Consider the following 15,284-nt stretch of genomic DNA (forward strand, 5'->3'; position numbering starts at 1 on the left):
ACTTCTTTATTATATTTTTTCTCTGTTGATTTTTTTAATTTTTATTCATTGCAAGCATTTTTTTTTTACCATATTAAACATAGTCAATATAAGTTCTTTTCTGATAATTCTACCATCTGGAACATCTGAAGGCTGATCTCATTTACTTTTCTTCTCCTTTGAGAATAGTCACATTTTCTTTTTTATTCTTATGTTAAGTAATTTTGAATTGTATCTTGGATATTGTAAGGATTTGTAATGGAGAATCTTGATTTTGTTATATTCCTCTAAAAATATTTCTGTAATTTTTAGTAAATAATTTGATTAGGCTTAAACTGCAACCTTTGTCTCACCTGAAATGGATAGCAACCCAATTCTTAAAATGAGAATTTTTGTTTTTTACCTTGTTACCAAGATGCCTATGTGTGTTGTTTATAGATAAGGTACAGACACTTATTGATTGTACACAGAATACAGGGTTTTCTTTCTAGGTTATCTCCATTCTAGGAATCTCTTCCCATTTTCCAGAACAAGTGATAATTTATTTATTAGAGCTTCAGCTTTACCTTTCTGTGCTGTGAACATAGTCCACTCTCAGGCCAAATCCACAAAAATAGGGAGCATATATATCAGCTCCTTTCTTAAAGCTTCAACTTCCCTCCAAAATCCACCTACTTTTCTTCACTTCCTGGAGCCCTCAGGTGGTAGTTTTTTGCATTGGTCCAGAGTCTATTCATATTATATTTAGGATGAACAGTATTTTAAAGGTTTACTCTGCCAAGATGGTAGCAGAACTCCACTAATTCTAATGCTGTTTTTAGTGCAATCTTCTGTCTAATCCATCAATTGATTCTAAAATTGGAAAATAACCTCTTTCATTTCTCAATCTTTTGTTATCATTGTTGTTGTTGTTTACAGTTGGTCAGGTAATTTTTTACAAGTTCTTATTTCTTGTTTATAGTTTCTAAATCCATATTTTGTTGCTTCCAGCAATGTAAAAATAATTATTTTATATTATGTATTAAATAATTCCAGTATTAGCAGTTCTTGAAAATATAAACACAGCGCTGGGCGCAGTGGCTCATGCCTGTAATGCCAGCTCTTTGGAGGCCAAGGTAGGTGGATCACTTGATGTCAGGAGTTCGAGACCAGCCTGGCCAACATGGTAAAACTCCTTCTCCACTAAAAACACAAAAACTTAGCCAGGTGTGGTAGCAGGCACCTGTACTCTCAGCTACTCGGAAGGCTGAGGCACAAGAATCATTTGAACCCAGGAGGTGGAGGTTGCAGTGAGCCGAGATCACACCACTGCACTCCAGCCTAGTTGACAGAGCGAGACCCTGTCTCAAAATAAATAAATACATAAATAAAAAAGAAAGAAAGAAATGTAAATACACTGTTCAATGTCAGTGATGGGGCTGTCTTCCTTGTGTGTTTTATAAGTTTTATTATATGTTTATATTAAGCTTTTTAAAGGGATATTATTTGAATTTGCATCTGTCATATTTCTTCTAGTTGTGTACACCCAGGGCCTCTTCAATTTTTCTGTGTGGGATTTTCTGAACCTTAAAATTTGAGTAAATTTAAATTATAATTAATGTGAGGAAGGTCTATGGTTGCAAAATCTCAATTTTGTGTGTTTGTTTGTGTTTTCCCATTCTGAATCTTCCTGAAATAAACAAGTTATCTTGTCATATTCATTGGCTGTCAGGCTACATTTTCTATCACCCCCTTCATTGACATTGTAGCCTTTTGGGGCTTTTGTTTTATATAAGTCTCAATTCCAATTTGTCACTTTGTAAGAGGCCTAGTTATTGTATTGATTTCACAACAGTGCCTTTAAAACTCACGTCTAGTTTCTAGCAAAAGCAAATGTCCAAATAGCACCTATGGTTTCCATATTTGCTTACTCCTTTGATTATATTTCTAAATTTGCGTAAGCTCAACAATTCATTGAAAGACTTTGCTTCAATTTTTCTATGCCTAGGTGTTTCATAATATCTAGTCTACCTAGGTTTTTCAGAATATCTAGTTTGCTGTGTTGGTAGAAGCAGAACTTTATACTTAAAGAACCTATAATCTTTAGGCTACAATAGCAATTAAGTATTTTATTTCTCCCCTATAAATTAACATAAAATAATATGAAACTATTAAAATTGACCTTATTGCAAACTCTCGCTAACTCAATGATTTATTCATATTGAATAGATTGCCTTTTCTATTTTCCTTACATTTCCAGTTTCTTTCACCACATATCTTTACTTTTTTCCTGAACCCATTGTTTGTTCTTCCAATTTTTCCTGGCTCAAATATCTGTATTCATATAGAATCCCATTTCCTTACCTTCTCTCTGCAAGAGTCATTCAGCCACTTGAGCTCTACTTTCATCCTTTCTGTCTTTATAACTATGTTTTAAAAATTATTTTCATTATGCTTTTGAACACTTTATTTTCTATGCCATGTCACTGTGCAAGATAATCTTCATGCTTCTATATCTTTTCTTGAATTTACTCTCCTTCAAGCAACTATATCCCCTTTCTCTACTATCAAATATCTTGGGAATATAGTATTCCCTTTATTATCTCCCATTTCGTTTGAAATTATATTGACACAATTTCGCCAATGATTTTCTCCTTCTGTGTCCTTTGGCCTTTTTCTTATCTCCTTAATCTGGCTTCAAAAAACACTAGACTTATGTTACGTTAACTTTACATTATTAACTTTTTTATTTTTCAAAATATCCTTCTTACTAATCTGGTTTTTCATTTTTGTCATTTTGTTTCTAAAGTGTAGGCATCCCTCAACATTTCAGATTTTGTTGTCGACTCCCTATCCCCATAACTCTCTATACTACATTACTTATTGATGATGTCTTCTCATCCTAAGGTCCAAAATGTTACCTGCATTAAATTAATTACTAAATTTAAATCTCTAAGTTCCTCCTTCTCTGACAGTCATTTAAGCAATAATTGCTTATGGTATTCTTTATTCACTCCTCTTTTAACTTTGTTATCTAAGCAGTTGCTTCACTAAGAAAATTATACTTCCACTAAAAGCCTTCTTCCTACTGTCATCACTCTATTTCACAATCACATCATCTATCAAATCTCTTTTTTTTAAAGGTCATGAAAATATTAACTCTTTTTTTTATAATTTCAAGTTTTATTTTAGATTCAGGGAATACTAAGTGCAGGTTTGTTACATAGGTATATTACATGAAGCTGAGGTTTGGAATATGAATAATCCAGTCACCCAGTTGGTGAGCATAGTACCCAATAGGGAGTTTTTCAGCCCTTTCCCCACTCCCTCTCTCCCCCTTCCAGTAGTCCCGTGTTTATTGTTCCCATCTTTATGTCCATGTGACCCCAATCTTTAGCTTCCACTTATAAGTGTGAACATGTGATATTTGGTTTTCTGTTACTGAGTCAATTCATTTAGAATAATGGCCTCCAGCTGCATCCATGCTGCTACAAAAGACATAATTTCATTCCTTTTACGGCTATTTAGTATTGCATGGTGTATGTGTAACACACTTTTGTTATCAGATCCATCATTGATGGGCACCTATGTTGGTTTCATGTCTGTGCTACTATAATTAGTGCTGTAATAAAAACACGAGTGCACATGTGCCTTTTTGGTGGAATGATTTATTTTCCTTCAGGTATATACCCAGTAATGAGATTGCTCGGTCAAATGGTGGTTCTGTTTTAAGTTCTTTGAGAAATTTCCAAAACTGCATACCACCGTGACTGAACTGATTTATATTCCCATCAACAGGATATGAGCATTCCCTTTTCTCTGCAGCCTCACCAGCCTCTGTTATTATTTTTTTGTCTTTTTAATAATAGCCATTCTGTCTGATGTGAGATGGAATCTCATTGTGGTTTTAATTTGCATATCTCTGATAATTACTGATGTTGAACATTTTTTCATGTTTGTTGGCTGCTTGTATTTCTTTTGAAAAGTGTCTGTTCATGTCCTTTGCCCACTTTTTAATGGGATTATTTATTGTTTTACTATTCGAGTTGTTTAAGTTCCTTATAGATTCTGTATATTAGACCTTTGTTGGATGCATAGTTTTTGAATATTTTCTCCCACTGTGTAGGTTGTTTACTCTGTTGATAGCTTTTGTTGTGCAGAAGCTCTTTAATTAGGTCCCAATTGTCTATTTTCATTTCTGTTGCAATTGCTTTTGAGGGCTTACTCATAACTTCCTTGCTAAGGCCTATGTCCAGAATGGTGTTTCCTAAGTTTTCTTCTAAGATTTTTATAGTTTGAGGTCTTACACTCAAATCTTTAATTCACCTTGAGTTACTTTTTCTACACAGTGAGAGGTAGGAGCCCAGTTTCATTCTTCACATATGGCTAGCCAGCTATCCCAGCACCATCTATTAAACAGGGAGTCCTTTAGCCATTGTTTATTTTTGTCAACTTTGTTGAGGATCAGGTGGCTGTGTGTGACTTTACTTCTGGGTTCTCTATTCTGTTCCATTGGTCTATGTGTCTGTTTTTGTGCCAGCACTCTGCTGTTTTGGTTACTACAGCCTTATAGTAAAGTCTGAAGTTGCACCACATGATGCCCTCAGCTTTGTTCGTTTTGCTTAGGATTGCTTTGGCTATTTGGGATCTTTTCTGGTCTCACGTGAATTTTAGAATAATGTTTTCAAATTTTAAAAAAAATTATGTTGGTATTTTGATAGCTATATAGTTGAATATGTACATTGCATTGGGCAGTATGGCATTTTAGTATTAATTGTTCTAATCCATGAGCATGGAATATTTTTCCATTTGTTTGTGTCATCTATGATTTCAGCAGTGTTGTGTAGTTTTTCTTGTAAAGGTGTTTCACCTCCTTTGTTATATGTATCCTAGTCAGTGTGTGTGTATGTATTGTAAATGGAATTGCATTCTTGATTTTGCCCTTAGCTGGAATATTCTTGCTGTGTAGAAATGCTGCTAGTTTTTTGTATGATGAATTTGTATCCTGAGACATTGCTGAAGTCATTAATCAATCTTAGGAGCCTTTTGGTGGTGTCTTTGGAGTTTTCTAGTTAAAAAATCATATCATCGGACAAGAGAGATCATTAATTTGAGTTCCTGTTTTCCTATTTGGATGAGTTTTCTTTCTTTCTTTTGCCTGATTGTGTTGGCTAGGACTTCCTATTTAGTTTACTAGTCTATTTGACCCTCTTCCCTTAATTTACTCTGCATATTGAAGTTGTTAATTTTTCAAGAATATGGCTCTGATTATTTCACCACTACCTTGCTCAAAAACTTTATTTTATTGTTCCCAGAGTAGAAAAACTGATTGGAATCAGAGAATTCAATAATTTAAGATGCATTTACATTCACAAACAGTTCCCACTGATTTGCTTTAGGCCCTCTTGGTTCTAATCAAACTACATTCAACATTTCATTCTAATATTTTAGTTAAGATGCTGAATACAAAGAACAGAAACCTGTGCAAGCTAATTAAAATAAAGGAAAGTCTGTTGAAAAGACACAAGATCTTTAAATAGAACTAAACAGTTACATCCTATGAAACCTGGAGATGAGTCTTGGGAAACCATCAAAGACGGAAGCAATTTCTTAAAGCTTTCTTTGCTTCTGAGTAGCAAATGCATCAAATACAGCTTCCACTGTCCCGATTTCAGGTGATATTTCTAGGATCTCTACCACCCTACCGCTGGAACTTTGTTTCTTAGTTCTAAGATTTAAAAGGCAGACTCTGATTGGCAGCTGGGCAACTAATAGAATGATTCCAGGTAGGCTGTATGTCCAAAGAAGGAGTCACAAGCTGGCCGGGCAATTAAAACTTGTCAATTTCAGAACATAGACTATGTTTCCTGCTTCGGGGCCATTGTTTACATTGTGGCTTCTACCTATAATTGTACCTACTTCTTATTCCTCTTCTTTCCAAATACTCAAACTGTTCATTCTTTAAGCCCCCACACAAATGCAATGTCCATCCTGAAGTTTTTCCTGATTGTTCAACTGAAAGTAATCTCTCCCTCCTGCCATGGCTGTTTCTCTGCATCTCTGCTACAGCAAGTCTTATCTCCCAAGTTAAGCTAAAAGCAGAAGCTAGAGTATCCCCTACAATGCTCAGGTCAGTACGTGTAACACAATACAGCTTAGTAAGTGTTTGCTAAATGGCAAATAGCATTTAGAAGGAAAATTAAAAGCAAAAAGTACTTCTAAACCTTAAACTGAAGTGTTTTTTTTTTTTTTCCAGAAAGTATGCCACGTATTGCCATAAGTATTCCCACAAAAAGGAAAAATGATGGACATTAATCTCAGTTACACGAGAGAGAGATGACATTTATGCCCCAGGTAGGAAACTCACATGATAAATTTACTTTTACTTTTAAGAAGAAAAACGAGAACAAATTTAAAAATCCAATCATTTAATAAGAATTTACTGTAGAATTTAGAGGACTATTTCCTTATGTTAAAACCTCACTTGTAGTAATACCATTCTTTGTTTCCTAGCAACAAAACTATTTTCTGTTAACCACGCAATTACCCTTCCCTAAACAGGACAACAGTTGAACTCTGCTGGATTGCTAATCAGTATATTACCTTCTGCAGAGAAAGTCAGTATGAACTCCAGGCCACAAGATAAGACATACAAGTATATTGCAATTTCTTAGTTTCTGCTAGTCTTTCAAGCTCTAAATTGCACAAATTTATTGTTCAGATTATCTAAGGCAAAAGTCTGTTTGCTAGGTAGAGACTGTGATCTACCATTAAGCAAAGGCTATGGAGCCACTGAAGTATGTCTGCACCAAACTGTTAAGATTCATTAAAACATTACCATAATAACTTTTACTATACTTGAAAGTGGGGACAGAAAATTTATGTTTACTTCAAGACAGTTGCTCTTTTCCTCCATAGTGTACGGTTGATAAGTATGCTAGAGTTTGTTGGAATATTCTGTTAGCTTTTGGGATGAACAGTTCGACATGACTGGGTCTCTGAAACATTCATTTAGCTCATTTTGGCATTCTTTCTTGAAATCTTACTCATCTAGGGCCCTGTCTGGTTTACTAGAGTAGCTTTTCTATTTCTCAGATATTTTGCATAAAACTTTTGAACTGTTAACAGTGAATTGTATTTGTAATCTCTATACTCAAGGACTTTAACTGTGAGGCATCTCCTACATGATTCTTAGATAAAGAAAGATAAGTAGTCTTTCAATGTTTCATTCATTTATTTCTAGTCACCTTTCTATTCCTAGGGATTCCCAATAAATTGCATATTATTGTCTCTCACAATAATTTTGTTGCACATTTATGTTTCCCTGTCCAAACTGAAGTCTTCTTTAGCAGAATTATATTAGGCGTTTGTGTTTTGCCTAGCCAACATTTCACCAGGGGATCCTTTAATTGGATTTGTCCTAGGCTTGGTGAATGAAATTCCAATGAAAGTTTTTCTTTGACTTTTTTTCCTAAGCAAGTGTTTTGATTATAGTTAATGATGTCACCAAGGGGTGACATTAGCCCCATAAATAAACCTCCACCAGTCTCTCTAAAGTTCCCTTCTCCAAAATAAGCATGTATTATAAGTACAAATTACAAGTTTGCTATGCAAACACAGCTTCTGAAAACATCCCCTAGTGCTACCCTTTTCCCAACTTAATTATTGTCATTATGTCCCTTATACATATGCATTATCTTCTAATACAGCTTTCTATGGGCTGTTTTCTTTGTAGAATAGGAAGCAGCAGCATTTTATCTGAGTTCATGCCTATCTTTAGCGCCTACCAGTGAAACACACATAAACCATATACTCAATAGCTATGTGTTGAACAAAACTATTTTTGGAAAGGTTCAAGTTTACCTTTTGGCTGACAAATTTTGTGTATGAAGTGGTGTGTGTGTGTGTGTGTTGTCAATCTGACCATTGGAGTAAATGTAATTCAGCATAAAAATTTAAAAACTTTTCATTTAAAATAATAAAATCTATTATTTTCCCTAAGTTTAGTTTACACAGGTCTTGGACAGATGTAGCATCTTTTGCATTTTTAATATGCAATGGTACCAGTGAATATTTAAGAGAGATAGAAAGTTATTTTATGCTTCAGGATTAATTATGTTACTGTGTGGCTGGTGACTTCATGTTCTTAGTCCTTTAATTTTTCCTGTTGGGTAATGATATAAACCTAAATGAAAGCAAAATAGAACTTTGAGATCTTAGAAATTTACAAATTCTCTTGTGTTTGGCTGACCCATTTGTTTTATGTATAATGTTTCTGGGTTTGCTGCCTATAATGACGTCTACTCGCTCCTTCTTTTATGAGGAATAATTTAGCCCTCCCATATGTATACCTTAAGGCCCTGTTTAAAGAACACCTACTTTAAAAGCCTTTCTTACTTCTTTCTCTTCACCTTCACTTGTCTTATGCTGACCAAACTGTGATAGCAAAGACAGATATTGTACTGGAGTTGTTTTAGATATCTGTCTCATTAAACCAGAAGCTTGTTAGCATGAATGACTTAGTTTTATTTTCTTTGTATTCTTAACGACACAACTAATATCTAGCTAGACAACAGAAAGAACTCAATAACTGTGTGTTGTAGGTATATCACTTGATGTAAGTGTATTTTCAAAGGCTGAGTTGATAATATATGTCTATACATAAAAAATATGCATACATGATAGCAATGATCTTTTTAAATGCCACTTTAGAAATACTATGAAAATAGGTGTCAATGTTGGATTGCTAGCTCAGGAATGATTTCTGATTTATAAATAAAACCATTCATCCTTGTCATTGCAAGGTAATTAATGTAAATTTCATTTGCATATTCTTGGCTTTTTTTTTAATTCTTTAATCTTGTAATCACTCCTAGTAATACTCTGAAAAGGTGACCTTAGGAGGCGATTAACATATTTGTTTAAAATAATGGAATAATTGCTTGTTTAGTAGCATAGTGTTTCAACAAGTAAACAATTGATTAACCTAGAAAGAGTGTTTCTCAACCTGAAAAAATTAGTGTACAATGCTAATACATGTCATCGTTTAAAAGAACAAATAATGAATTTATTAAAATATTAAAGGAATCTAAGATTTGGTAGAAATAGACAGACTTGGCCGGGCGTGGTGTCTCATGCCTGTCATCAATCCTAGCACTTTGGGAGGCCGAGGCAGGTGGATTGCCTGAGCTCAGGAGTTCCAGACCAGTTTGGGCAACACGTGAAACCCCGTCTCTACTAAAATACAAAAGAAATTAGCTGGGCGTGGTGGCATGCGCTTGTAGTCCAAGCTACTCAGGAGGCTGAGGCAAGAGAATGGCGTGAACCCGGGAGGAGGAGCTTGCAGTGAGCCGAGATTGCGCCACTGCACTCCAGCCTGGGTGACAGAGCGAGACTCCGTCTCAAAAAATAAAAAATAAAAAATAAAAAAAGAAAGAAGAAAGAAAAGGACAGACTTCTAGTTGACTTCAATAAAGCATTGCTTTACAATCTTTTGTTTTCTTAGATTTTTTTCCTTTGTTTTATTCCTTGATTTGTGTATCTCTTCTGTCTGAAAATTCTCACTTATACCTTAAGCTCAGCCCTGTGCTTTACCAATGTCTTTTACTACAGTACTTCCTGTTTCCACAGATTCTACAATCACTCTTCCATCCTTTCCCTCTTTGTCATTTCTTCTTGTTCTAGTTCATACCAAGTTGTTATTTTCACTTCCTATGATGCTTTTTATTTTTCTGGCATCCTCCATGTCACTTATCACATGTTTTTCTACTTGCTGCTGTCACATACTCTTCACTGTAACTGGCAATCTTTTTCCTCTATTTTGTGCCACTGTCCAATTCTTCTGAGCCTATTCTTTCTCATACTCAAGAAGCCTGGTTCTTTTTGAAGAAGGAGAATTCCTGCCGGGCACGGTGGCTCAGGCCTGTAATCCCAGCACTCTGGAAGGCCGAGGCGGGCAGATCACAAGGTCAAGGAGCTGGAGTCCAGCCAGGCCAACATGGTGAAACCCCATCTCTACTAAAAATACAAAGAAAAAAATCAGCCGGGCATGGTGGCGCGTGCCTGTAATCCCAGTTACTCCAGAGGCTGAGAAACCCTTGAACCCGGGAGGTGGAGGTTGCAGTGAGCCGAGACCGCACCATTGCACTCCAGCCTGGGAGACAAACCGAGTGTCCGTTGGGGTGGGGGTGGGGGTGGGGGATGGTAAGGAGAGTTTCAATTCAGTTTATCACTCTAACTCAGATTCTCCCTCTTTGAGAGGCCACATATAATTGCACCTGTTAATGCTATAAGATCTTTGCATAGGGATCTTTCATATATTTCACAGACTGGAGTTTTTTCCTCCATTTCTAATGAAAACTCGGTTAATAACATTAAGAAAATTAATCTAGAATGGTATATATTCTATCTTCAATAACTCCCCATCCTATCTGAATTATTTTTATTTTAATTCACAAAATATAATAATCCTAATTAAGAAGTTGTATAATGGTTTTCTATTTATTTCAGTGAAATTACGCTAGTCAACACTAAATTATTTAAAATATGCTGAACCTTTTTTATTCACAACTTACCCGTCTTTATGAAAATTAAAAATGTGGGCACTACAAACACTGGTAGTCAGGTATCCTCTTGAGTGTCCAAAGTGAAACCACTTAATACTTCTCAAAGAGCTATAAAATGACAATAATTCTTCTAAGAAATAGCTTATTTTAATAGAATATTTTCTCTTTGCCAAAGCATTATTCTAAAAAAATTTAATGTATTAACTGAATAGGTCCTGCCTACAATGCTATCAGGTATAGATTATATTTAATCCTCTTTTTCACAGATGAGAAAATTGAAACATAGAGAGCCTGAGTAACAACCAACCCAAAGTCATCCAAGATCCCGGCAGCTTGCAGTCAGGAACCACATGTAGGAGATGCCTAGAAGCATGCCTAGCCACCAACATAGTCTGTAGAGGTTGGCAGATATTCTTTGTTCAATGAACACTTCTTAAAATGAGTAGATGCAGTAAGTGAATGAAGTTCAGAGTATAGGCAACTATAAAGAGGTAGGATTCGTTGGTTTAGCTTTCCTCAGTAGCTTAGGCATGCTTTGTGAGAATTTGTTGATAGAAATAATATAAGGAGCATCATATATAACTTAAATCATCTTTTCTTAATGAATTAAAAATAGAATCACCATTCAGCCCAGCTATCCCATTACTTAGTATATACACAAAGGAAAATAAATCATTCTACCAAAAAGATATCTGTACTCACTTGTTGACCTCAGCACTATTTACAACAGCAAAGACATGTAGTCAACTTAGGTGCCAATAGCAGTTGATTGAATTAAAAACATATAGTACATATACATTATGGAATACTACACAGCCATAAAAAAATTACATCATGTCCTTGGCAGCAACATGGATGCAGCTGCAGGCCACTATCCTGAGTAAATTACCACAGAAACAGAAAACCAAATACCACGTGTTCTCACTTATAAGTGGGACCTAACCACTGGGTACGGACATAAAGATGGGAACAATAGACACTAGAGACTACAAAAGTGGGGAGGAAGGAAGGGGGCAAGGGTTGGAAAACTACCTATTGGGTACTATGTTCTTTATTTGGGTGACAATTTCAATTTAAGCCCAAACCTCAGCATGATGCAATATATTCATGTAACAATCCTGCATGTCCTCTGAATCTAAACCTTTTACGAAATTGATTAATTAAGTCATCCAAGGTAAGTAATATGTAAGTTTGAGTCATATACCAATTTCACAAAAATGTTATCAATAAAATCGCAATCTTACATTGATTATAAAGTTAAATGTTAATTACATACATATGTATTTATGCAAAAAGAGGTTTTCTACCTTAGTATTTGTTAGAGTAAAATTATTTGAGAAAATAAATGACAAAGATTTCTGATTTTAATTATGCGTTGTTACTTCTTTTGGACTTCATCCAATCCAATGGATATCCAATGCTAGTTCTTTGCACACATTACATAATTTTATTCCCCAAACCACCCTTTGTATTATTATTGTCATTAGGAGAAATGTTCGCAACATTAAATATCATGCATAGCTAGAGCATGGACTATTCAGAATGCAAGCCAGCCGTGAAGGGGCTGGGTTCTGAAGGGTACTTGCTGAGTCTAGTCCTGCCTTTTTCATTGGTAGGTAGGGGAAATTCTGGGCAGGGCATTCTAAAGGAGCACTCAGGTGACCAGGTTTATGGGGTGGGGCACTTAGAGGATTCAGATTTACCAACTGCTATCCCTTATGAAATAATGTGTTTGTGCAATTAGCTGTCATTAGTTGCACAGCTGTTAAATAATCTTCTCTAAATTTCCATTAATTTTAATGGGAAAAAATTATGATGCATTTCACTCTGACCAAAGACACTCTAATAATTTTCAAAGACAGAAAAAAATGAACAATCAAAAACAAGCCAATATCATGTAAGCTTATCATGTTGACCAAAGGAAGAAGAGAAGTCTCAATAGCGGGTGGACGTAGGTGGATAAAAGTACTAAAGACTCATACTGGGGAAGGAAATAAAGGAAAATCCAAATGACTGACTTTCAGACATTTTGGGAGGTACATGATTATTTTGCACTCAAATTGCACTTAAAAATGGTTATAACACAAAGGAAAAATACCTGTAGCACACATGTAGATACTAAACCTGAGATCACTTGGAAATGCATGAAACTAGGGCATGCTCAAAACAGACTGAAATGTCATAAAAGTACCTACTTCTTCATACCTCTCACCTGGTATAAGAATACAAAGCAAGCATACTAACACAGTGTATAACCGAAAATTGTTTTGTATGATAATCTCTGACCAAAAGCTGATGTCTTGAATAAATTGGTAAACTTCTGTCTCTTTGCCTGAAACTGAAGTGTTAACAGTTTTCTTCATAGAGAGTATTCATTTAGTAAATTGTGGGACAGAAAAATGATTATGCTGAGATAAAGTAGTTGATATGGTTTGACTCTGTGTCCCCACCCAAATCTCACCTTGAATTGTAATAATCCCCTGGTGTCAAAGGCAGGACCAGGTAGAGATAATTGAATCATGGGGGTGGTTTCCCCCATGGTGCTCTCAAGATAGTGAGTGAGTTCTCGCTACATTTGATAGTTTTATAAGGGAGTTCCCCCTTCGCTCTTGCTAGGCAATCATTCTCTCTCACCCTGTGAAGAGGTATCTTCCAACATGATGGTGAGTTTCCTGCGGCCTCCCCAGCCATGCAGAACTGTGAGTCAATTAAACCTCTTTTTAAAATAAATTACCCAGTCTTGGGTATTTCCTTATAGCAATGTGAGTACAGATTAACACAGTAGTCATCTGAAAAGTGGTACAACTTTTTAAGTGTCATTATGCCTTTTAAATATTTGAGGATTTAGCAACCAATACAGCCATATGGGGCATAGAGCTGAGTATTACACTTGGTCATTCGTATTTCCTATTGAGGCAAATAAGAACAGTGAGAGGTTAATTAACCAAACCTCAGTAATAAAACTAGTAAGATATAGAGTCAGAACTTCAACCCAATTCTGTCTGATTTCAAAGCCTGTGCTCTAAATAGTTTTGCTATGCATAAAGAGTTTTCCTGTTTATGTCTGTTGCCAATATTCGAGTGATAAAAAATAATTATATAGTTTTCTATTTAATGAATGGGTAAGCAAATTATCAGATTTGCAAAGCTCTGTTTTATGTGCAGGTAAAGTTAGTAGATAGTGTCTGGTGACCAGAAGAATACTAAGATGACCCTTGTGACAATATTTCTCCTGCCAATACTCTCTTGCTAGCAATTAAAACTCTACTATGTAATAGTCTTCCACCAGTTCATAAAGTTGACTTGGTTTAGAAATTGTCCACAATGTAATATACTCTGGGATAAATGGTAAAGGAAGTTGCTATCACACATAAACATCACATGTGAATTAACTAACCAGTTTCTTTCCAATGTAATGCCATTGGGAGAATGTTGAAGTATGAGTCAGAAGACCTGCGTTTTTGTTCTACCTTGGTCATTTACTAACTGATTGGTATTGATTATGTCACTTAACCTTTCCAAACCATATTTCTTTATGTAATGCAGGTAACAACGCCTTTACTACAGAACATTCCATGTGATCATGAGGCAACAGTATTCTTAAAGCTATATGCCCCATCAACAGGTAACCTTTCAATTTTCTCATGTGAGAGTGCCACAGAATCATATTCTACACAGGAAAGCTTTATTTTAAATACTGAAATAAGGAGAGGCAGAAAAGTGTCCTTAGGTACTTAGTATCTGAGAAGGGAGCTAAAAAATTGTGAGAAAGAGCTAAAAGGCAGGGAGAAATAAAGCAAACTTTACTTATTTTACAATTTTGTTTATAGATGGCCATGAGATTTAGTGTACAAGAAAACAGAAGTAAAGCTGACTAACTAAATGAAAAATAAAATGTAAGTTCTTTTTCACAGGCTGTCTAGAGTCCATTCTTTTGTGCTTCTCATTTTGGAAATGTGCATTTATTTAAAGTGGAAATCATTCTTGCATACTGTTTACAAAAATAAATCATTTCTAAGGCTAAGTCGGTTGCCAGAAAGAACAAATAAAGAGGGAAAAGAAAGGAGGAAGGAAGAAGGAAGGAGGGAGGGCAGGGAGGAAACAAATTTAAATATGAATATGAAAAATGCAACTTCTTGTAGAGAGTTCCTGCTGTGGACATTGGCTTTAAACTTCCCCTGCCACATTATTCCTCTTGTGTTATGGGATTTTATTTGCCAGCACACATCCTGAATGTTGAGCCATTTAGAAATCACCCATTCGTAGCTTGGAAAGCAAATAAGGTTAGAACATTTTCAGAGTACAAATAAATTATGACTACCCCCTTCCTGACCATCGTCATCTCTGCTGAATGAATTTAAACTCATCTCTGTCAGTTTTAACCCATAGCAGATATGACCCTTAGACTTTTCTTCAGTAAAAGTCAGTTGCAGCAAAATAACTTTGCTTCATTAGTAAACAGCCATAACTTGAGCAATATCTAGCTGTTAGTTAATAAGCAATGACTCTTCCTAGAGGTACCCAGAGCACAAATCATAAAAAATTGCAACCATTGCCATTTAGTTTCATTTCAATATATAACTAAAGTTAATGCTAGTTTAAGAAAAGCATATAACTTACTAATATATCTATCACTGTGCTTTATTTACTATAGTCAGTGCTTTTACTTTTAATATCATAAATATCTCTTAAACTTGAGAAACAATGACAATATTTTTGAACATTACAAAATGTTAAAAATACTTGCTATGTAAACTCATG

The 15,284-nt window shown here is 35.3% G+C and overlaps 1 long non-coding RNA gene across 1 annotated transcript; it reads left to right on the forward strand.

Annotated features, from left to right (window-relative positions):
* Nucleotides 1–6,495: 6,495 nt before the first annotated feature.
* Nucleotides 6,496–14,433, forward strand: LOC129060267 (uncharacterized). The gene is made up of 3 exons (XR_008526846.1): nt 6,496–6,613; nt 14,070–14,148; nt 14,354–14,433. It is a non-coding gene; the product is annotated as an uncharacterized LOC129060267 (long non-coding RNA).
* The last annotated feature ends 851 nt before the right edge of the window (nt 14,434–15,284 follow it).

This window comes from Pongo abelii, chromosome 6, assembly GCF_028885655.2.
Source record: "Pongo abelii isolate AG06213 chromosome 6, NHGRI_mPonAbe1-v2.0_pri, whole genome shotgun sequence".
Lineage (NCBI taxonomy): Eukaryota > Metazoa > Chordata > Mammalia > Primates > Hominidae > Pongo > Pongo abelii.